This window comes from Lygodium microphyllum, chromosome 8, assembly GCF_053477565.2.
Source record: "Lygodium microphyllum isolate KBCC chromosome 8, Lygodium_microphyllum_v1.1.10, whole genome shotgun sequence".
Classification (NCBI taxonomy): Eukaryota; Viridiplantae; Streptophyta; class Polypodiopsida; order Schizaeales; family Lygodiaceae; genus Lygodium; species Lygodium microphyllum.
In genome coordinates this window covers 16,165,326-16,187,716 of record NC_141142.1, presented here as the reverse complement: position 1 = coordinate 16,187,716, position 22,391 = coordinate 16,165,326, and the positions used below count along the sequence as shown (strand labels likewise).

The window sequence follows — 22,391 nt, the reverse complement described above, 5'->3', positions numbered from 1 at the left end:
TTTGCATAGCAAGCTCGTGGAGCTTGCTTCAAACCATACAAAGCCCTTTTCAGCTTGCATACCAAGTATTCAGATCCTTCAACTACAAAACCAATGGGTTGCGGTATATACACTTCTTCCTGAAGTTCCCAATGTAAAAATGCAGTTTTAATATCAAGCTGGTGCACAATCCAACCATAATGGGCAGCCAAAGCGACCATTCACCGAATGGTAGTCATACAAGATATAGGAGCAAATGTCTCCTCATAATCAATGCCCTTCTTTTGCGTGTAGCCTTTTGCCACAAGCCTGGCTTTGTACTTGTCAATGGATCCATCCGCTTTTCTTTTCAGCTTATAGACCCATTTCCTACCAATGGCTTTCTTTCCAATGGGCAATATTACTAAATCCCAAGTTTGATTCTTCGTAATAGAATCAAATTCAGATTGCATTGTTGCCATCCAACGCACACTTTGTTGTGCATCCTCAAAACAATTAGGCTCCTCATTAAGTGCCATAACAAACTCCATTGTATTAGAATGATCATGCAGATGTGCTTGTCTTCTAGTACGACCAACAATAGGATCATCCAAATGACTATCTTTTATAGTCTACAAGTACCATCTAGGCATTTGCCTAGCTTCTTAATTGTGTACATGCTCCTAATTAACCTCAAATTTAGCACCTTGCTAAATATTCAAATCAGCCATACGCTGAAATTCTGCATTGCTTAATGGAGTAGCTCACTGAACATTTTGTTCATTTACTGAAACTCCAACTATATCACCAAAAGAAATGGGCAGCAGCAGCCCTTCAAACACATCATTTGCAGCCTAATATGTGTCAAAACCAGCAAGAGATATTCTGATTTTTCATCAAAAATCACATCCCTACTAACAAAGACTTCTTGGAAACAAGATCATACAGTTTATATCCTTTGCTCTCACTGTTGTACCCTACAAAAATGTACTTGACAGCCTTGTTGTCCAACTTCTTTTTCAATACTATGGAAATGTGAGCATATGTAAGACACCCAAAAGTACGAAAGTGGCCAACTGAAGGTTTCCGGCTGTTCCAAGCCTCAAAAGGCATGACATTTTTCAATGCCTTGGTAGGGCACCTATTCAAAATGTGACAAGCATACACAACTGCTTCCATCCAAAAGCCATGTGGTAGATTCTTAGCTTTCAGCATACATCTACCCATCTTCATGAGTGATCGATTCTTCCTTTCTGCAACCCCATTCTATTGTGGAGTACAAGCAGTAGTATATTGATGGGCAATGACATTCTGCTTCAAAAAGTTATTCAGTAAAAAAGACATGTATTCCCCTCCTCAATCCGAACAGGGAATCTTAATCCAACAAACAGATTGATTTTCAACAAGTACAATAAAAGCCAAAAATGCATCATAGACCTCTGACTTTTTTACCAATGAATAGACCCAACAAAAGCAAGTAAATTCATCAACGAAGGTGACGAAATAATAGCATCCACCCAATGACTTTGTCTGCATAGGTACACATACATCCGAATGCACAATCTGTAATCTAGTTGTTGTCTTAGAAGCAACATCACAAGGAAAAGAGAATCGATGCATTTTTCCCAAAATGCATTGGGAAAAATCCATCCCTAACAAATATGCTCAGGAGGTCTCTCCAAGAGAGGTAAAGCATCTAACATCTGGGTAGACTGCATTAGCATCAAACTGCCATAGTAAACATGCCCCATGCGGGCATGCCATAACTCTACTTGTAACATAGCAGGAGTGATAGTAGATGCCAAATAGACTAACTGACCAATCGGATAAGCATCTAACTCATAAAGTACATGACATAATGTACTAGTAAGTATCAAGAATTCCTTATCCCTGACCATGCATTTGTCATCATCAAATGTGACCTACATACCACACTTTGCTAAAGAAGAAATTGACAACAAATTCTTCTTTATCCTTGGCACATATAATGCATTCCACAAACAGAGTGTAGATCCACCAATGGCTTTTAAGACAATCTCCCCAACACCTCTAACAAGGTAAGATGCATTGATGCCACATTGCACAAATTTGCCAACAAGAGCTGTAATAATAGAGGAAAATAAATCTCTTTGGGATGTAATGTGCTTAGAAGCACCACTTCCAAAGAACCAAGTGTTAGCATTCTCAGTAGAGCTGAATGCTCTATCAGTCCAAGAATAATCATAACTACAAGTGTAGAAACAGTAGTCACAATGAGCAACAAAAGATGCATGAAAAACAGACATCCCTGACTCCTTCTCCTTGACAATGTGCTTCTTACATTCTGTGACGTAATGACCTGGTTTCTTACAATAATGGCACTTGCCATTCTTAGATCATGTGATTAAAACTTAATCCACGTGTTAAGTGAGATTTCAAAAATACATATCCTCATGACACCATTTAATTGGTCCTCTTATGCCCATGGAGAATAAGACCCTTCCAAGTCCAAGAGAAAGAGAAAGTCTAGATTTTATTATGTTCAGAAATGTTTTAGTGACATAAGGAAGGCACAAAGAGCTACACAACATGTGATTCCAAAGACAACATTTATCAGAGTTGTCAAAGATATTCCTTATAGATTATCAAGGGTGTCCACTGAAGTTGGCACGCAAAAAAAATAATAGCTTGCAGCCATTCTTTGCCTTTAGGAGACAGCTGAAGACTTTGTAATTGATTTTATGAATGATGCTTACATTGCTGCTGCCCACGCTGATAAAGTGACTTTGATGAACAAAGACTTTAGTATGGTCAGCAGAATCAGGTATAAGTTCGACAAGGTATTGAGGCCCTTGCCCACTACTGATAAAAAATCGGCTTTTCACACCCTATTTCCCCTTGCCTCCTACAAATCAGCAAAGAGTAGGGTTGTCCACTAACTACCTAGTAGTAAATGATAATCAAGTCAAAGCATCTATCCTCACAGATAATGCATAAACCTACAATTATAACATGCTAAAAATAATGACAATAGTAAATCGAACACTAGGTGTGAGCAAGCAATTGGTAGGATCCAATTTGCAAAATTATCAAGTATATCTTGAAAGAAGGGGGTATCTATGAACCACTAGCAATCACTGAGCATGCAATCGGTACTGAGAACTATCAAACTCAATGTGTCAAAGGAGGATACATCCAATAGGCGTAATTGTCATGTATATAATAGTAGGTCTCAAGGATAATAAAAGAGAACTGCTAGATACACAATTGATTGAGCAGGTGTACAGAAGCTCAATAGGTGCCGAGCTTAGTGCAAAGATCAAATCAGCCCACTAGGCAACAACCACAGTCAAAGAGCATCTAGAGAGCATAACTAAGCCCCATAGTCTCACTGAAGTAAGCTCAAGCTCAATTGAGAATATCCAAAGCTCTATGTAGCATCCAAGTGTCGGGCAAGCTCCTATTGGAAGAAAGAGTGAATGTGCCAGATGAGTAAAAGAAGCTCAATACATCATGTGTATATCATCCAAAAATCCAAGATACATGTGATATAAATAGGAGCAAGAGTGAATGTGCCAGATGAGTAAAAGAAGGTCAATACATCATGTGTATATCATCCAAAAATCCAAGATACATGTGATATACATCCAAGAGCGTAAGACCCAATATCTTCTTCTAGCTTGTAAGTCGAATCAATGTAGCACCCAAAGCATAAGGCCAATGCTCAAATACATGTAACCAATCTCAAATCCAAATGCCAAAGCAAACCATTATCACATGTGGGCATGGAGCTCAATGCTAAGCATCACTGTAATCAACTAGCATAGCCAAATGATATCAATACATGATAGGCATAAAGCTTTTCCTATCAAAGCTTGATATCCAAAATTATGTACAACAATATATCTCTATTAAAACTGAGCTATTCGAGCTCAATGGAGGATATTCACAAGATACTCCCAAGCATTAGATAACCATCCAAGAATTATAACCAAGCACTAGGATTATCACAAAAGCATGTGAGAATGGGTTAGCCCTTCTGTCTCGCCATAAAAGCTTGTTCAGAGGCTACAACATCCATCTCACTGTTCTTTCTTGTTTGCTCTTCTTCTAGGAGCAAACTAACCAACTGAAGAAAGGTAAGTGGCTACAAAGAAATTCTCATGGTGAGATTTAAGGCTATATAAAAGGCCAATAAGAGAGTGACAAGGAATTCAAAGTAGTGGAGATTATCTATGCATCAAAATAATACTCATCTACATTCATGCAAGTCCTAGCTTGTGTGTCCCCCTACTTCTTGTTACTCTGTGAAGTACCTGAACTTCCAAAACTTTGCAGAGCATTTCTAGACTAGCTACATTTGCCCTTTTGTCTCGCCATAAAAGCCTGTTGAGAGGCTACAACATCCACCCCACTGTTCTTTCTTGTTTGCTCTTCTTCTAGGATCAAACTAACCATCTAAAGAAAGGTAAGTGGCTGCATAGAAATCCTCATGGTGAGATTTAAGGCTGTGTGAAAGGCCAAATAAGAGGGGTGGCAAGGAGTTCAAAGTAGTAGAGATCATCTCTACATCAGAATAATACTCATCTACATTCATTAACTGCTCATACAAGTCCTAAACTTTATTAAGATGATCCTACATGACATCACCTTCATCCATGTTCGCATTCTCAAGCTCATTTTTCAAGAAAGAGATGCATGTCTCATTTTCTCCAGCAAACATCTCCTCAAGTGTGAGACATGCTACTCGTGAAAAAGTAGTAGTGTTGGGAATAAAGGCTCATCGTGCCTTTTATAGTGTTCGGGTGTGAACACATCCCTACACTCTTGTACTTTATATATTATCTAAACCTAAAGTGGTACACCGAGTCATTGTACCAAATATTGATTGTGTTGCGCTCTCACTCCGACTCGCTCTTCCCTCTACACTCAGTCTGTCTTGTACTCTGTCTCGATCCTAGCTAATCCGCCATCTTCCAAACCATACATGCAGGATTATTAATCGCTGAACTGCCAATGCAATCAGTGACAATACTTGGGCATCCTGAGTGTCCCAAGCCTTCTGTACAACTATTCTTTGGGGAAGTGGCTGAGCTGCAGCTCACATTTTTCCCACGTTCTCCTTGGGGAGGAGTTGCAGGAGCCACAACTCCAAGACGAACTTCTTCACCACTAACATACTCCCAAAGATTTTTTGCAATCACCACATTTTTCATCGTGAAGAACCATGGAGAATAATTAATTGCCATCCAATATATCCTCTTTGGATACATAGGTAAACACATCACTCTATCCTTGATTGGCCATGATAAATGTCACTATTTCAAAAAATACCAGAGCAAGAACCAAAGCTGGAACAACCTAGAAATCTGCTAATTTTCAAAAGTTACAGCATTTACCAAGTTGTAATTAGTAAAATTGTGTCACACTTGATCACAACTATCCAATGTGCATGTTGTCCAATGCACAAACAGTGCTCAACAACACAAAAGATGCAAAAGCCCCAAAATTTAGATGTCCAAAATGCACAATTTCAGTCTATTTCAAACTCAATCTTACATACATGTGTCTGCCAAAAGATGACGTACCAGCAAGACAGTAGGGTTTGCAGGGACGAACACGGAGTGAACTTGGCAAACATGGAGAAGAGAAGAGAAGAGAGCAGAAACTCTGATGCATAGAATGATGAAGTTCCGAATCATGGAGTGAATGTGATACAAGGGAACAAGGGTGCCGTAGCACAAGGAAGATTATGAAGATAGCCACGAACCACGAACCGCAATGTCCTCCTAAAGGGGTGTGAGGGTAGTGGAGAGGCTGGAGAGGCTGGAGAGAAGAGGTGACAAACTCAATGAATCAGCCATCAGCAATGAATGAGAGAGTGGCCTATAAATAGGCATAGTCAGTCTAGGATGGCGCCCCTTTTTGGGGCTACAAACCCTAAACGCAAAACACAAAAATGCAAAAACGCAAAAACGCAAACTGCGGGTCAAGGGTGAAGGGTTTCTCAACACCCCCTCTCAAGCCCAAAAAGGAGAACAAGAGAAGAGTGAGGTGGGCTCCAAACAATCACTGTCTCTCGACGGAGTGGAGTGCAAAACCGCAGGCCGTGGTAGCCACTATACCCATAAATAGGTGGGAGAAGACTGCCACTAGCATTGCGACAATCTCCAAGAGATCGTAGCGCCAAATGATCCTCCATGTGCTCGAAAGGACATCGGATGCGTCTTAGTGCCTTGACCATAGTACTCTGATAGCCGATGTAGAACGATCTCTGGGGCCTAGAAAGGAGAGGTGGCACAAGGAGTCCCTGGTGGAAGACACATGTTCTCCGGAGGGGTGGGGAGCAAAGGTCAAAGTCGGCAAGCATTAGTGGTGTGTCCGGTGATACCACAATAGAAGTACCTAGTAGTCTGGTCATCTATCGGTAAAGAAGCCATGGATACCAGTGTGCCTTGCTGAAGAAGGAAGAGGTCAACCACCATGAACCACAACCGCAATGTCCGCCTCAAGGGGTGTGAGGGCAGTGAGCAGCACGAACCGCAATGTACGCCTTAAGGGGTGGGAGGGTAGTGAAAGGACTGGAAGTGAGCTGCCAGTGGGAGGAGGATGCAACTAGCAGTAAGAGATTGCAACTAGTAGAAAAACATAGGTGAGGAGAGAGAAAGACTAAAAACGCAGGCAACAGGACTGTGATGATGTGGCAGGCTGTATGGCAGCAAGTCTGCACAGGAATAGCAGTCGCCTGGCTGGAATCAGCTCCAAACTGCGTGAAGAGGGCTGAAAATCAGGCGCCAACTGATGGAAACAGCAATGGACAGCTTCAGCTGAGATGTCCTCCGCGAATGGGGTGTGGGCAGCAAGCTGAAACACCTGAAATATACAAAAACGAGATGTTGATGCAGCGGAAGAAGAAGAGAAGTGGATGTCGAACCCGCCACCGGTCTTTGCCTTCACTAAAGTGGAGGATCTTCGCTGCCAGGGGAGCAAATCCAGCTCTAATACCATGTCAAAAGATGACGTACCAACAAGACAGTAGGGTTTGTGGGGAGGAATACGGAGTGAACTCGGCAAACATGGAGAAGAGAAGAGAAGAGAGAAGAAACTCTGATGAATGGAATGATGAAGTTCCGAATCACGGAGTGAATGTTATACAAGACAACAAGGTTGCCGTAGCACAAGGAAGATGATAAAGACAGCCATGAATCACGAACCGCAATGTCTTCCTAAAGGGGTGTGAGGGTAGTGGAGAGGCTAGAGAGAAGAGGTGACAGACTGAAAGAATCAGCCGCTAGGAATGAACGAGAGAGTGGCCTATAAATAGGCATAGTCAGTCTAGGATGGCACCCCTTTTTGGGGCTACAAACCCTAAACGCAAAAACGCAAACTACGGGTCAAGGGTGAAGGGTTTCTCAACAGTGTCAATGTCTACTAAACAACCAAAAGCTCCAAATTTTCTGATCTGAATCCCAAGAAATTTCTGCAATGTGTGTGCCCAAAAAACACTTCCAAGAGCAGAAATGCACTCTTTAGGCAAAAGGCCCTTGCTGTAGTTCGCATTTCTGAACAAAAAATAATTAAATGTACCTTTTACCTTCAATGTGAGCTGAGGTCGAGGCACAAGGCCTAATGGAGCTGCGCTGAACTCGAGAGGTGGTGAGGAGAGTCAACCTAGCAGAGGTGGTGGTGACAAGCTGGAGACAATGCTGGCTGCGTTGGCGATGCTGGGACCAAGGGGCAGTGCTCTAAGCAGTGCACTGGCAACACTACAGGACCAGGGTGTGGCTCCTGCAACAGGTGGTGCAACGAACGAGCTGGATCAGGGGGCAACAACACTAGTGGTGCTGTTTAGACGAAGGGTTGGTGGCATTGGTTGTGTTGGCAAACCTAGCGAGCCTGCAGGGCAGCGACTGCAATTGGGGGACACTAAGCTGCGACTAGACAAATGTTGAGCTAACAAGCTTGGGGCTGACTGAACCTTAGCTCTAATACCAAATATGAGATGGAATATGGCAGCTCTCAGCTTGTTAGAAGCACACAATAGATAGTAGAGAGTGTGAGAATGAAGACACGATACGACACACGATGCAATTTCCTAACTGTGTAAGTGAAAATGAAACCAACCTTCCTTCCGTGGATGGGTGGTAATTCCCTGATTACAACCTAGTTACAGTAGCAACATTTATTACAAAGCTCAGAAATGCAAATTAACTTACAATCTTGGACAATGGAGCCCGCTATTGGCCCCGAAACTCGTGCCCCTTTCGGTATTTCTTTAACTTAATTGAAGAAGTTGATGTACAATGGGGATTTCCTAATCCCTTTCGGTATTCCAACTCTCCTTGCTGTCTAAAATGACTAGCAAGTCTTCAATCTGATTTGCCCCTTAATTCAAGTAGTCAATTGGCCTTCACCGCTTTGATAGAGATGGAAAATGCCCCGACTTCATAGATTTGCTGGTCCCTCCACTTGAATTTGACTGAAAACAGCTTCAGCCCAATGAAATTCAATTCTTGGAACTTCCAATTTCTGGCACGCTTCCCAAAGTGGCTGCTAAACCCTAATTTCAGTTGTGTTGATTAGGGTTTATAGCAGAGAAATCTGGAATTTCTCAATCTCTATTGATCTCAATGCTGTAATCTTCAGAGTAAGGCTATAGAAAGGTTGGGAGATGAGAGAGAATGCTGAGGAGAGAGAAATTTCAGACTTTCTTCGCCAAGAACTCAAGAAAATTAGTCATTTACTGCTACTGCCTTGTCTCAATAGCCTGTCAATGCCATCATCTGCTGTTGATTGGTCTTTTCCTGCCCTTGGCTGCCTCGGTAGGTCCTCCAATGGCAAGATCAGACCAGCAGCATCTCCTCCCTCTCTCTTGCAAGTTGAATGCCAAAAAAATGCCTCTTCAATCTCTCAAGACACTTTTTAGTCTTGCATGGGCATCTTTGACAAAAGTGGCAGCCTTTTCAAATGGTTTTTCCAACATTATCCATAATTAAATATTAATTTTCAATATTTAAATACTGAAATTAATCTAATAATTATTTCAATGCCCAAAAAATAGTCTGACTAGCCAATAATTAAATTGGCTAGGCAAATTCCATTCCCGACTATCTCTGCGCCATCTTTGACCATCAGATTGGCATTAGGTACCATTAAACGCCACTTCTTTAGTGTCACCAACAACAATTGAATAATCTAGGCCAACAATTGGCACAAGATACCACCAAGTACTTATGCGACATAACTTATAGCAACTTTTGCCTTCGACATCCTGTAATTTCCTCGAGTCTCGAGCTCGTAAATTTACTCTAACCCCAGTTACATCTCACAAGTGCAATATTTACTTAACCATGTGATCAAAAATTAATCCACATGATAAGTGAGCTTTCAAAAATGCATGTCCTCATGATAGAAAATACAAAGTACAACCCTTAGACCTTAGTACGGTAAGTAACCAAATGAACACACAAAATAGAAAATAATGTAACTAGGGAAAAAAACCTCTCATGCAAAGAGTAAAAAGTCCCCAATGTCCTATTGCGGATCACTGACGCTCCTTTGTGAGTGTAGGCATGAGTGAAACCCAATATTTATCACACTGAGTTGGATGCCATGACAGAGCAATATGTTACTGATTCAAACTTTGCTAATGTTTGTGATTAGCAATATGTTGTTGATTCAAACTTTGCTAATGTTTATGATCAGCTTTGAAACGGCTAGAGCCATGAGCACTTTGTGCTAAGAGATGGATTTCTAATGATGCATGGAGGAGTGTGTGTCACAAAGCAATTAAGACCCAGAGTTATCACTGAAAGTCATGCTCTTCTATATGTAGGACATAAAGGTATTGATGTCACAATCAAGGCAGTGGAGCATTTCTTTTATTGGCTAACTTTGAGGCATGATGTAAAATAGTTTATTAGGATATGCACCATATCTCAAAAGGTAAAACATGATAGGAAAAAGATGCCGAATTTATTGTAGCCCTTGCCTATTCTAGATAGACATTGGCAAAGCATTGCGATGGACTTTATTTTTGAGCTTCCTAGGACACCTACAGGAAATGATGGGATATGGACTATCATTTGCAGATTTAGCAAACAAGCCCATTTCATTCCGGTAAGAAAGAAAATAAAGGCTGATCATATGGCACAATTGTTTTTACAGCACATCTTTAAGTATCATAGTATACTAGAGGCGATCATTAGTGATCGAGACCCTTAGATGACCAGTTTATTTTGGAAGGGATTGTTTGAGAATATGGGTACCACACTGTAAAATTCTCATTATCCTTCCATCCACAAACAAATGGTCAATTTAAGAAAGCAAATTCCACAGTGTTAGATCTTTTGAGGTGCTATGTTTCAAACCACAAGACACAAAGGGAGCAATATTTGCCCTTGGTTGAGTTTTCCTACAACAACATAGTGCATAGTTCAACTGGCAAAGCTCCATTTGAGGTGGTTGAGGGTGGCAAGAAGATAGCATCTATCTAGGCGATTGCATGATCGAAGATGTCTTACTAGTTCACGCACTTTGATGACTCAAAAAAGGAGCTTCTTTCCAAACACTCTTCTAAACGGAGACGCAATTATCGCGATTATAGTCGACAAGAGAAGTCCCCCATTAGCGCCTATCCCCCTTCTATTCATCTATCACACAAGGCCCCATCCTTAGTAAAGATGCCATCCTTAATACCCTTGGTGTAGGTGTCTATCTTACCTTCAAGCTTAGGTGTAGAAAAATAAAGGGGGATATGTGGGAGCTTAACAAAGTGGAGAGCTTGGAGATATTGCACAAGGATTGAAGCATAAAAGGGAGGGTAGGTAAAGGAATGGAGAGAGTACATGTATAGGCAAGGAGGGAGAAGAATGTAGAGGGAATTGAGTGATTACTAGTAGGAAGGGAGGTGGAGGGAGGGTTGGGTATATGTGTTCATGTTTGTATACTCATTCCATGGTTGGTTCACATGCTCTCGATCATATAGGATTGAATTCCCCTTGTTTTGTTTGTTATGGGATAAGAGAGAGAGAGAGAGAGAGAGAGAGTGTGTGTGTGTGTGTGTGTGTGTGTGTGCTGAGATAACTTGAGAGATGGCTAGAGGAGAGAATGCTGTAGAGAGAGAAATTTCAAAGTTTCATCATGAGAAACATTGAAATTTGCTATTGCTTTGCTCAAACAGCCATGGAAGCTGTCACCTACAGCTTAGGACCACCAGAAAGACTATTGCCCCCTTCTATATACTGTCATTTGTACCAAATGGACCTTGGGCTATTATCACCTGCTCTTAGAGGGCTCCAAACATCCGTCACATGTTATAGGACTGATCCATGGTGGCTGCAAATCACATGAGCAACCTCTCCTTGCTCTCTAACAATCTCCTGTTAGCCTGCTCTTTTATCATTCTCAGTCTGTCATCTCCTGGTTATGAGCTCTTGTCAGAGTCTGACAGGAGACAGAGGAGCTCTGTCAGCTTGGTAGCTGCTGTTTTTGTCTGCATTCAGCTTCCGGGAGTCACACAGCCCACACTGGGCCTTTTGGTGTGCAGTCGGCCCATATTTCTGGGCAGGTCGGCCAGATCTGGCCAAGTCCGCCAGATTTGGCAGGTCGGCCAGATCTGGCCAAGTCGGCCAGATTTGGCAGGTCGGTCGGTTTTCTAGCCTGGGGCTATATATAGCAGCCCCCCAGTCATTTCCAGCATTGTCTTCTGTAGGTTCAGCACACTCTCCGTCCTCTCCCACTCCGGCATTGGTGCTGCCATTGCTTTCAGTCTGTTTAGGTGCCCTCACTGACGCTCCGGGCTGCGTGCAGGGACTGATCAGTCCATTTCAGTGTATTCAGCATTCATCTCAATCAGTGCAGACTTTCTTCCTTCATTCCCTGCTTTCTCTCTCCCCTCCTCTGTGTTCGTGTTCTTCCGTTGCGCACTCTCACATGGTATCATCGCCTGACTGAGAGCACAGGACATAACCAAGTGGAGAGATACCTCTGCTGTCATCCCATCTTCAACTGCCCAAGCGGCCCCTCTAGGTGGCCCTTCTTCCTGCGCTTGCTGTAGACGCCTTCTTCCGAGGCTGCCACGTCAACCAGCGACCCTTCTTCCCTGCGTTTTCCATCAGGCTGTCCCTCCTTCTGTTGGGCGGCACATCATCAGGCTGTGTTTTGCAGATCTGATGATCGCTACCACTCCTGGCGGCACATCTCCTGCTGGCGACTCATTTCCTGGTTGCGTCTTGGTGCTGGCGGCTTCTTTTCTGGTGATCGTCATCAGTTAGCTTTGCGTTTTGCAGATCCAGGTGTTTGTAGGCTATCACAGCCTACGTCTTGGTGGTTGGTGACCATACTGCTGGTCATACTTCGGCTTCAGCACAGTTTTCTTTGGTTTTTTGGTATTTTGCAGATTGGAAGATGTCTTACCAGTTTTCAGGCTTTGACGACTTGGAGGATGAGCTCCTTTCTCATCATTCCTCTGAGCGGAGGCGGGATTATCAGGAGTTTTGACGTCGGGAGGAGCCTCCTCGCACTCGTCCCTCTTCAGTCCATGCATCTCAGAGGGTTCCATCTACCGTGAAGGTATCTTCCGTGAAGACTGCTTCAGATGTGCGGATGCCTTCCTTGATTCCCTCTATTCAGGTGCCGATTCTCCCTTCCTTTCCGAAGGAAGATAAGTTGGATGGTTCCAACTACTCCCTCTGGTCGTGCAAGGTGGCATGCATCCTCGATACATTCGACCTTTAGAAGCTTGTTTCTTCGCCCATCGACCGTCCCCCAGTGGATTCGTCCGATGACACCTCTATGGACCGTGCAGCCTTGTGGGATAGGCTCAACTCTCGAGCCCGTTCCTTTCTTTTTATGAGTCTACATGATTCCGTTCTTATACATGTTCACAGGTTACAGACTGCGGTGGAAGTGTGGAAGAAGCTTGCGTCTTTGTATCAGCACAAGACGTTTGCCACAAGATTTCCTTGGAGAAGAAGTTGCGGATGCTCAGTCTTGATGATTCTTCTTCCATGAAGGAGCACATCACGAAGATGGAGGACATGCGAGGCGAGTTAGCCTCTCTTGGTCATATGATATCGTCTGAGGATATGGCGAAGATTCTGTTGACTCACCTGCCATCACCCCGTTATGATGTCTTCTATACCAGCCTCATCACCTCGAGGACCCGTGAGACACTCCTATGGGAGGAACTTTCCCCGCTTGTCTTGGAGCATGACGAGCGACTCAAAGAGGTGGGTGCCAGTGGCTCCACCAAGGCTTTTACGGCAGGAACAGGTGGCGGCAAGAAGAAGAAACAAAAGAAGGAGAAGGCCAAGGACAAGAAGGAGGAGGACAAGAAGAATGCGAAGGAGAAGAAGCCCAAATGTCCCCACTGTGGGAAGGGCACTCATCCCGAGGAGAAGTGTTGGCAGAAGTATCCCCATTTGAAGCCCAAGGAGAAGGACTCGAAGGCGGCCCCAGCCACGACAGAGTCTGCATTTGTGCATGTCTTTGTTGAGGAGGATACAGCCCTAGCTTCTACCACTCTGGAGAAGCCTTGGCTCGTGGACAGTGGCGCATCTTCACATATGACCTTCCGACAGGATTGGCTTCAGGATCTTCGTTCCCGAGGGGGTACTGTCACCATTGGTGACAATTCTATAGTTCTAGTTCGAGGCATGGGGACTCTACCTATGTTTTTTGACAGGCGGTCTTCCTCCGCCAAAGTACTCTATGTCCCTGATTTGGGTTTTGACCTATTGTCTGTGCATGGCCTTACTCAGCTAGGTACCCGCGTCATTTTTACCCAGGATGCAGTCACAGTGGAGGATGCTTCTACAGGTGATGCTCTTTGGACGGGTACACAGGAGGGTGGGCTTTATACGCTCACAGCCTTGGCTGCGAGGACTTCCCATGAGCTTGGGCTGCTTTGGCATGCTCGGTATGGTCATTTGAATCTCGATTCACTTCGGCGGGCTTCTCAGCGGAAGATGATGGAGAGACTTCCAGATTTCCCTCCTCTTCACACTTTGTGCCCTAGCTGCTTGAGGGGCAAGCAACATAGGCAGCCTCACCCTCAGGTTGCTTCTAGGAGGGCTACTTCTCCGCTTGAGTTGGTTCACACTAACCTTTGCGGACCTATGGGCACGGCCTCCCTTGGGAAGGCCAGGTATTTGATGCTGATTGTGGACGACTTTAGTCGTTATGTGTGGCCTTATTTCTTGGAGTACAAGAGCGAGGTATACTCCCGTTTCTGCGAGTGGCAAGTGTTTGTGGAGACCCAAACAACTTCCAAAGTTCGTGGTGTTCGAGCTGATCACGGTGGCGAGTTCACTTCTCACCTTTTCTCTCAGTTTTGCAAGGATCATGGTATTCGGGTGGAGTATTCCCATCCGAACACACCATCCGAGAATGGTGTGGTGGAGCATGCGAATCGGACCATGGTGGAGATGGCCCGATCTATGCTGGAGCATAGGAGTCTTCCTCATTTCCTTTGGGGTGAGGCGGTGGCTACAGTGGTGCATATTTGCAACCGCTCTCCGACTTCGGCTTTACAGGACATGACTCCTTATGTGGCTTTCTTTGGGAAGAAGCCTTCCGTGTCCCATTTTCGCATCTTTGGGTGCGATGCTTTTGTCCATGTGGACAAGAAGAAGAGGAAGACGAAGTTCGAATCTAAGTCGAGAAAGCTTATCTTCGTGGGTTATAGCACAACCACGAAGGGATATCGGCTTTACGACCCAACGACACGAAAGGTTGAGGTGAGCAGGAATGTGATCTTTGATGAGGCTTCGGTCTCTGAGGATCCGATTGATGGTTCTATTACAGGTGCCTCTTCGACCTCGACGGACCTTCCCCCACCTTCTCTTCCTTCCAGGATACCCCTTAGCACCCCACCCATTCCTCCTCCTCCGGCTTCTGTTACCCCTTTGGTGGATGTGCCTCCATCTTCTACGAATTCTTCCACCTCCCCTCCGAAGTCTTCTCGGGATACACAACCTTCTTCAGGTGCGGAGGATCTATCTTCATTTGGTGAGGGGGCGTCCCTCTCCGATATGGGTGCTTTGCAGGTTCCGGAGACTACACGGTCTCCCTCGCAGCAGGAGTCTCTTAGGATTCCCTTATGGTATCGCCAGCTCATGCAGGATTCAGGTGTTACTCACTTTCCTGCTTCTTCTACAAGTCCACGTCGATCAGCCTGATTACAGGCCCAGCGGGATAGTTCACTTTTGTGTGAACTATGCTCTTATGTCTCAGATTCTTCAGGATTCTGAGCCTTCCACTGTGGAGGAGGCTCTTGCACAGGATATTTGGAGACAGGCTATGCAGGCCGAGCTCGATTCCATCGAGCGAAACCATACTTGGAAGCTTGTACCGCGTCCCGAGAAACGGAAGGTGATAGGTGTGAAATGGGTCTTTAAGACCAAGTATCTTGCCGATGGCTCCTTGGACAAGCATAAGGCTAGGCTTGTTGCCAAGGGTTTTACACAGTGCGCACGATTGGACTACTTCGAGACTTTTGCTCCTACAACTAGGATGTCCACCATTCGAGTTCTTTTGGCTCTTGCCGCTCACCACCGTTGGCTTGTTTATCAGATGGATGTCAAGTCCGCTTTTCTAAATGGCGTCCTTGAGGAGGAGATTTATGTTTCACAGCCTCCTGGTTTTCTTGTGCAAGGGAAGGAGGATCATGTCTACAGGCTGCAGAAGGCTCTTTATGGCCTGAAGCAGGCTCCTCGTGCTTGGTACCAGAGGATTGACCGCTTCTTTCTACAGAGTGGCTTTGCGCGCTCCGCTCATGATCCCAACCTCTACTTACGGGTTGTGGATTCTCTTTCTGTTTTCCTTATTTTGTATGTCGATGATCTTATCATTACAGGGAGCGACACTCAGCAGGTGGAGCATACTCGGTCCATTCTTCAGCAGGAGTTTGACATGACGGATCTAGGGATCCTTCACTTCTTTCTAGGACTGGAGATCTATCAGATGGCACAGGGCATCTTTATCTCGCAGCACAGGTACATCTCCGAGCTTCTTTCGGAGTTTGGTATGGTCGCGTGTTGGCCTATTTCTTGCCCCATGGACCCTGAGTCCAAGCTTTTGGCAGATGGAGTCCCCCTTACAGATGCCACTCGTTACAGGTGCCTTGTAGGCTCTCTCATCTGGCTACTTCACACTCGGCCGGATATCTCTTTTGTGGTGGCTTTGTTGTCTTCTTTTATGAAGACTCCTACACAGGATCACTGGCAGGCAGCCTTGCGTGTTCTTCGATATTTACAGGGAGCTCGATCGTTCAGGATCATGTATGGAGATGAGATTACCCTTTCTGGATGGAGTGATTCTGATTGGGCAGGCGTTGTGGATTCGAGACAATCCACTACAGGTTATGCTTTCACCCTTGGATCCGGTGCTGTCTCTTGGAGCAGCAAGAAGCCGCCTAATGTGGCACTTTCTTCTATCGAGGCTGAGTATCGGGCCCTATGTTCGACCGCTATGGAGGCCGTTTGGCTCCGTCGCTTACTGGCGGAGATTGGCTTTTCCCAGACCGGACCTACAGAGCTGCGCGTGGACAACTAGAGTGCTCTTGCTCTGGCGAAGAACCCGGTGTTTCATGATCGCACGAAGCACATTGAGGTTCAATATCACTATGTTCGAGAGCGGATCGTGGATTCGGAGCTGGTGGTGGTCTATTGTCCTACGGCGGCCAATGCGGCTAATCTCTTCACAAAGCCTTTGCCTCAGGCTTCTTTGCTTCATCACATGCGGTTCTTAGGTCTTCAGACTCTCCCAGGATCTGAGAGGGGGTGTTAGCCTGCTCTTTTATCATTCTCAGTCTGTCATCTCCTAGTTGTGAGCTCCTGTCAGAGTCTGACAGGAGACAGAGGAGCTCTGTCAGCTTGGTAGCTGCTGTTTTTGTCTGCATTCAGCTTCCGGGAGTCACACAGCCCACACTGGGCCTTTTGGTGTGCAGTCGGCCCAAATTTCTGGGCAGGTCGGCCAGATTTGGCAGGTCGGCCAGTTTTCTGGCCTGGGGCTATATATAGCAGCCCCCCAGTCATTTCCAGCATTGTCTTCTGCAGGTTCAGCACACTCTCCGTCCTCTCCCACTCCGGCATTGGTACTGCCATTGCTTTCAGTCTGTTCTGGTGCCCTCACTGACGCTCCGGGCTGCGTGCAGGGACTGATCAGTCCATTTCAGTGTATTCAGCATTCATCTCAGTCAGTGCAGACTTTCTTCCTTCATTCCCTGCTTTCTCTCTCCCCTCCTCTGTGTTCGTGTTCTTCTTCCGTTGCGCACTCTCACATCTCCTTCTCTCTACAATGGCTGAAATAGACTCCACCAGCCCCTAAAAACGTTTTTCCCACTTGCATGGGCAAATTTTGCCAAGTGGTAGCCTTCTAATCCCATTTTCCAGCATTATCCAGCTTATTAAATTAATTTTTAAAATATTACTTTTGAAAATTAATTTAATAATTATTACCTTGCTCAAAAATTAGTTTCACTAATGACCAATAATTAAAGTGGCTAGACCAATTTTTCTTCCAAGTATCCTTGAGTAGCTATTGACCCTTAGACCGGCATTAATTAATTAATTAATGCCTAGTCTCTAATATCACCATTGACATTAGTGGCCAATAAATTGGTTTAGGCCCAGATCTATTGACACCGGATATCACCTAGTACCTGTCAAGATAACTTATTACAACTTTTGCCTTTGACATACTATATCCTCGAGGTCGGGTCCTTGGCATATTACCAGGAAATAACTGCCATGTGCATCACGTGCTAAATGACCTTGTACATTTGATTAATAACTTGATCAAATGTTATCGGCAAGATTAAAGCATCTTAAAATTTCACGTCCCCATGACAAAAGCCCAAGTCCGAAACATGAAGGGCCTATGAAAGGGAGCTCGATGCGCGGTAAAAAATAAAGGCAAAGTGCGAACACCACAAATAGGCACCAATACAATGTCAACAGTAGTGATGTAACCCTCAGAAGGGCATAGATCCTACAACAAATCACCACATGGAGTCATATCACTAGAAGCTCCACTATCAACCAGCCAAGGCCTCTCAAAAGATGAGGCAACCACTGAAGAAGGTTCCTCCAAGTCAACAATATTAAGGAACATTGACTCATGGGTAACTGCCAGAGTAGAGGTAAAAGGCTTGAACATTTTAGCTCCATCCTTCGCTCTCGGTCGAAGGTGAGGATACTTCTTCCAATATTTCTCCTCTGAATGCGTCCCCTTGCCACAATATGGGCATTAAGGCTTCTCCAAGTCCGAGTCAAAACCTAAAGAACTCTCCTGTCTTTTAGCCTTTGACTTCCCTTTCTTCTTCTTCCTCTCTCTCAAACTTGCAACAAAAGCTTTGGTGAAGGTGGATCCACTAGCTACCTCTTTGGTGAACTCGTCATGCTCCAAAACAAGCAGGGCAAGCTCCTCGCATAGAAGCTTCTCACGGGTCCTAGATGTAAGAAGGTTGGTGTAGAAGACATCAAACTAGGGAGATGGCAGCTAAGTCAAAAGAATCATGGCCATATCCGCTGAAGAGATCATCCTGCCAAGGGACGCAAGCTCATCCCTCATGTCCTCTAACCTGTTGATATGATCCTTCATGGAGGGAGAGTCTTCAATAGCAAGCATCCGTAACTTCTTAAGAGTAATCCAATGGGCAAATGTCTTCTGATGGTACAAAGAAGCAAGCTTTTTCCACACTTCTGCTGCTTTCCACAACATGCACACATGCACTAGGACAAAATCCTATAAGCTCATAAAGAGGAAAGATCGAGCTCTAGAGTTGAGCCGATCCCATAAGGCCACACGATCCATCAATGATCCAACGATGAGATTCTCCCTTGGATGGGGAATAGGGTGGGTTACAAACTCCCAAAGATCGAAGGTATCAAGGATACACTCCACCTTACATGACCAAAGCGAGTAGTTGAAACCATCAAGCCGGTCTTCTTTGGGCAAAGACAAGAGTGCTAGGGTAGCACACCACTGTGTGGGTGCCCACTAAAAAAGTAACCAAAATGTGGACACCAACCCTTTTTGGAGCTATCAATGCGAAACCCTAAATGAAGTGTGTGAACTGAAGAAGTGGTTTCTCAATACCCCCTCTCAGGCCCGAAAAGGGATGAAGAAAGAGAAGCAAAGAGAGATACAATGAAGAAGAAGGGGATCTCGGAGATCCATGATTTTCACCTAAAAGATAAACTGTTGTAAGAAATAGTAGATGGAACGAACTGTAGAACCTAACTCCACCTTGGGAGAGAAGCCACTAGCTCCGTAACTCCATGCTGGAAGGAATGCGAAGATCTCGTCACCAAGTCACGACTAAACCTCCGAGGCCCCAATCTAGGCAATCTAAAGATCCTCGGTATCAGGAGGAGAAATGACTATTTGAGGACAGTCATCCTCCTAAGGGTGGAGGTGTAGGGGCCCCCTCTGAAGTCGAAGACAAAAGTAGGAGCCTCCTCGGAGGGCAAAAAGAGTACATCCCCCTCTAAATCCCACTTTACAAGAGATAGGGAATCTAAAAACTCATGGATCACGGACTCCAAATCATCATATGACAGTCGTACCAAAGAAGGTACCTAGGTTATTGTAGATGTTGAAGAACTCCCAGAGATGGCCTCTCGAACAACCTAAGTAGTTGAGGGTGGGGAAAGGTGAGGCTCATGCTAAGCCAAGGGTGGGCAATAGTCACTGTCTCTCAGTGGAGCGACTGTGGAGCCGAAGTAAAGGAAGGTGTCGAACAATCACTGTCTCTCAAAGGAGCAGACTACTAAGGGGACGGTAGCCAACAATCACTCTCTCAGGGGAGCAAACTACAAAACCGCGGGTTGTCGAGGTGGCATTCCTGAAATCCTAGAAGAAGTAGAAGCAACCTCCATAGCACATTGCAACGGTCACAAGGAGGCCGTGGTACCAATTGATCCTCCTATGGCTCAAAAGGGATTAGTGCACATTGGATGCATCTAATTGCCTCCAGCATAAAAATCTAAAAGCCGGTGTAGAATAAACTCTTTGGCCTAGAAGGCAGAGATGGCACAACAAGTGCATGGGGGTAGACGTATATACTCCGACGGGGTAAGGAGCAAATGTCTGTATCGGCAAGCATCGGTGGGGGCTTCAATGATGCCGGAAGAGGATCACCCAGTGGTTTATCCATCTACCTGGGGAGAAGTCATAGCACCTAAGTGTCAACCTATAAGGGGAGGGAGGATGCGAGAGGAAGAGAAGGGTATCTCTGTCTCCTAGTGATGCAATGGAAATGAAGAGAGAAATCAATGGATGATGCCGAACCCGCAACCTGTCTTTGCCTTCTTTGATGAACAGGGTCTTTAGCTCTCTCAGCTCCTATGCTCCGATACCATGTCAAAAAATAATAGGTATGCTCTGATACCATATCAAAATAAGCGACAATGCAAAGAGACGGTAGGGTTTACAGGGAGCAACACAGTGTGTACGGCAAACACTAAGAGAGAAGAGAAACTCAGAAACACAATAAGAACACAGTGATGATGCACTAAATCATACTATGAGAAGAAGAGTTGATATAGTGGAGCCGAAGCTAAGAAGATAACTACACTCTCCTATTTGAATCAAGTGGCAACACCTGTGGAAAATCTACACAGTGAAGGGAGCAAATCACAGTCCGGCCAATGGGCTATCAAAGTAATCACTCGAAGGTGAAGGATAGCTGTCAAGGGAGCGAACCCCAATCCTCTAATGCCATCAAATATGTGAAAGATGATCACCAGCTAATCGAGGGAGCAAACCACAATCCTCTAATACCGAGGAGTGACTTGGGCAGCAAAACACAAATCCCAAAGTGTCAAAGTTGTCAAACACAGGGGGAGCAGCCCAAATACTAATGCCAGGTAGATAATGATAATGCCAAATGATGAAAGATGAGCCAAGCTACAAAAACGCAGATCCCAACAGCCTCTGTGACAAATGAGTGACGCTAGGTGATGGAGGAGCCAAGCTGCAAAAACGCAAGTCTTAGCAACCCCTATGATAGACGAGTAATGAAATCATTGATGCTTAGTGATGTAGACTGTCGCCAAAGGCTAGGATGCTGATGCCAAGCTGGAGATGATAACGCCAAGCAAGGAGAAGATCTCCACGCTGAAAAACGCAGGTGAAGATGGAGCTTGATGAAAAAGGATGCTAATACCAAGCAGATGATGGTGATGCCAATTGGAAGATGCTACAAACACAAGGCCTGATGATGGAATAGGGAGCCTAAAACAGAAGAGGAAGAGTGAAGGCAGCCAGGAGCCATGAACCGCAATGTTCTCCTTAGGTGTGAGGGCAATGAAAGGGGCTGATAAGAGAACAGAAGGGTGTATGATGACAAAGGAAGAGAGAGTGAAGAATGACTAAAGAATTGGTAGGAGTGGTAGAAATGAAGAATGAATGAAGTGATTGCCTATTTATAGGCATAAGCTATCTAGGGTGCCGCACCACTGTGTGGGCGCCCACTGAAAAAGTGACCAAAATGTGGACACCGACCCTTTTTGGGGCTGTCAATGCCAAACCCTAAATGAAGTGTGTGAACTAAAGAAGTGGTCACAAGTTCTTCAAGCTCTAATCTCGACTTGGAGAAGCCTAAATGCCCATACTGTGGAAAGGGGATGTATCCAGAGAAGAAATGTTAGAAGAAGTACCCTCACCTTCATCCAGGAGCAAAGGATGGAGCTAAAACGTCTCAGCCTTCTACCTCTACTCTAGCAGTTACCCATGAGTCAACGTTCATATTCTTGACTTGGAGGAGCTTTCTTCAGAGGTTGCCTGATGATTTGTTGGAGGATCTACGCCCTTCTGAGAGTTCTGTCACTATTGGTGACATTGTTTCTAAGCCTATTTGTGGTGTTGGCATGTTGCCTTTATTTCCCGACCATGCGTCAACCTCACTTTCATAGGTCATTTATGTTCCAGACTTGGGCTTTCCACTCCTCTTAGTTTATGGCCTTACTAGGCTTGGTACCCATATTGTCTTCACTAAGCACGCCGTTTGCATTGAGGATTCTTCTACAAGGCCTGTTATCATGATAGGTTGGCAAGAGAGTGGGCTTTAGAGTTCCATTCCCCATGTTGTCTTCACGCCGTTTGTATTGAGGATTCTTCTACAGGGGCTGTTATCGTGATAGGCTGGCAAGAGAGTGGGCTTTACAAGTTCCATTCCCCTTCTCTTATGCAGGGTCCTCTAAGGCAATTGTCTATTGCTACACCCATTCCCGCTTATGCACCATCTTTTCCACAGGTTCCTTCCGATCCCCCACCCTCTCCTCAAGTGGTTCCCTCGTATCCCCCATCCCTTTCAAAGAAGGACAATCTCAGTGATGCAATTGTGGATTCCCTGGTCCCTAGTGTTTCAGAGGGGGTTTCCCAAGATCGTGAGGAGCTTCTTTATCGATAGTCTTCATCGACAAACTTCCTCAATATTGGCATTT

The 22,391-nt window shown here is 45.0% G+C and overlaps 1 protein-coding gene across 2 annotated transcripts in view; it reads right to left on the bottom strand.

The window, feature by feature from the left end:
• Window positions 1-22,391, bottom strand: part of SGR2 (shoot gravitropism 2 (SGR2)) — a 279,626-nt gene that overhangs the window by 247,234 nt on the left and 10,001 nt on the right. The gene's annotated exons all lie outside the window — the stretch shown is intronic.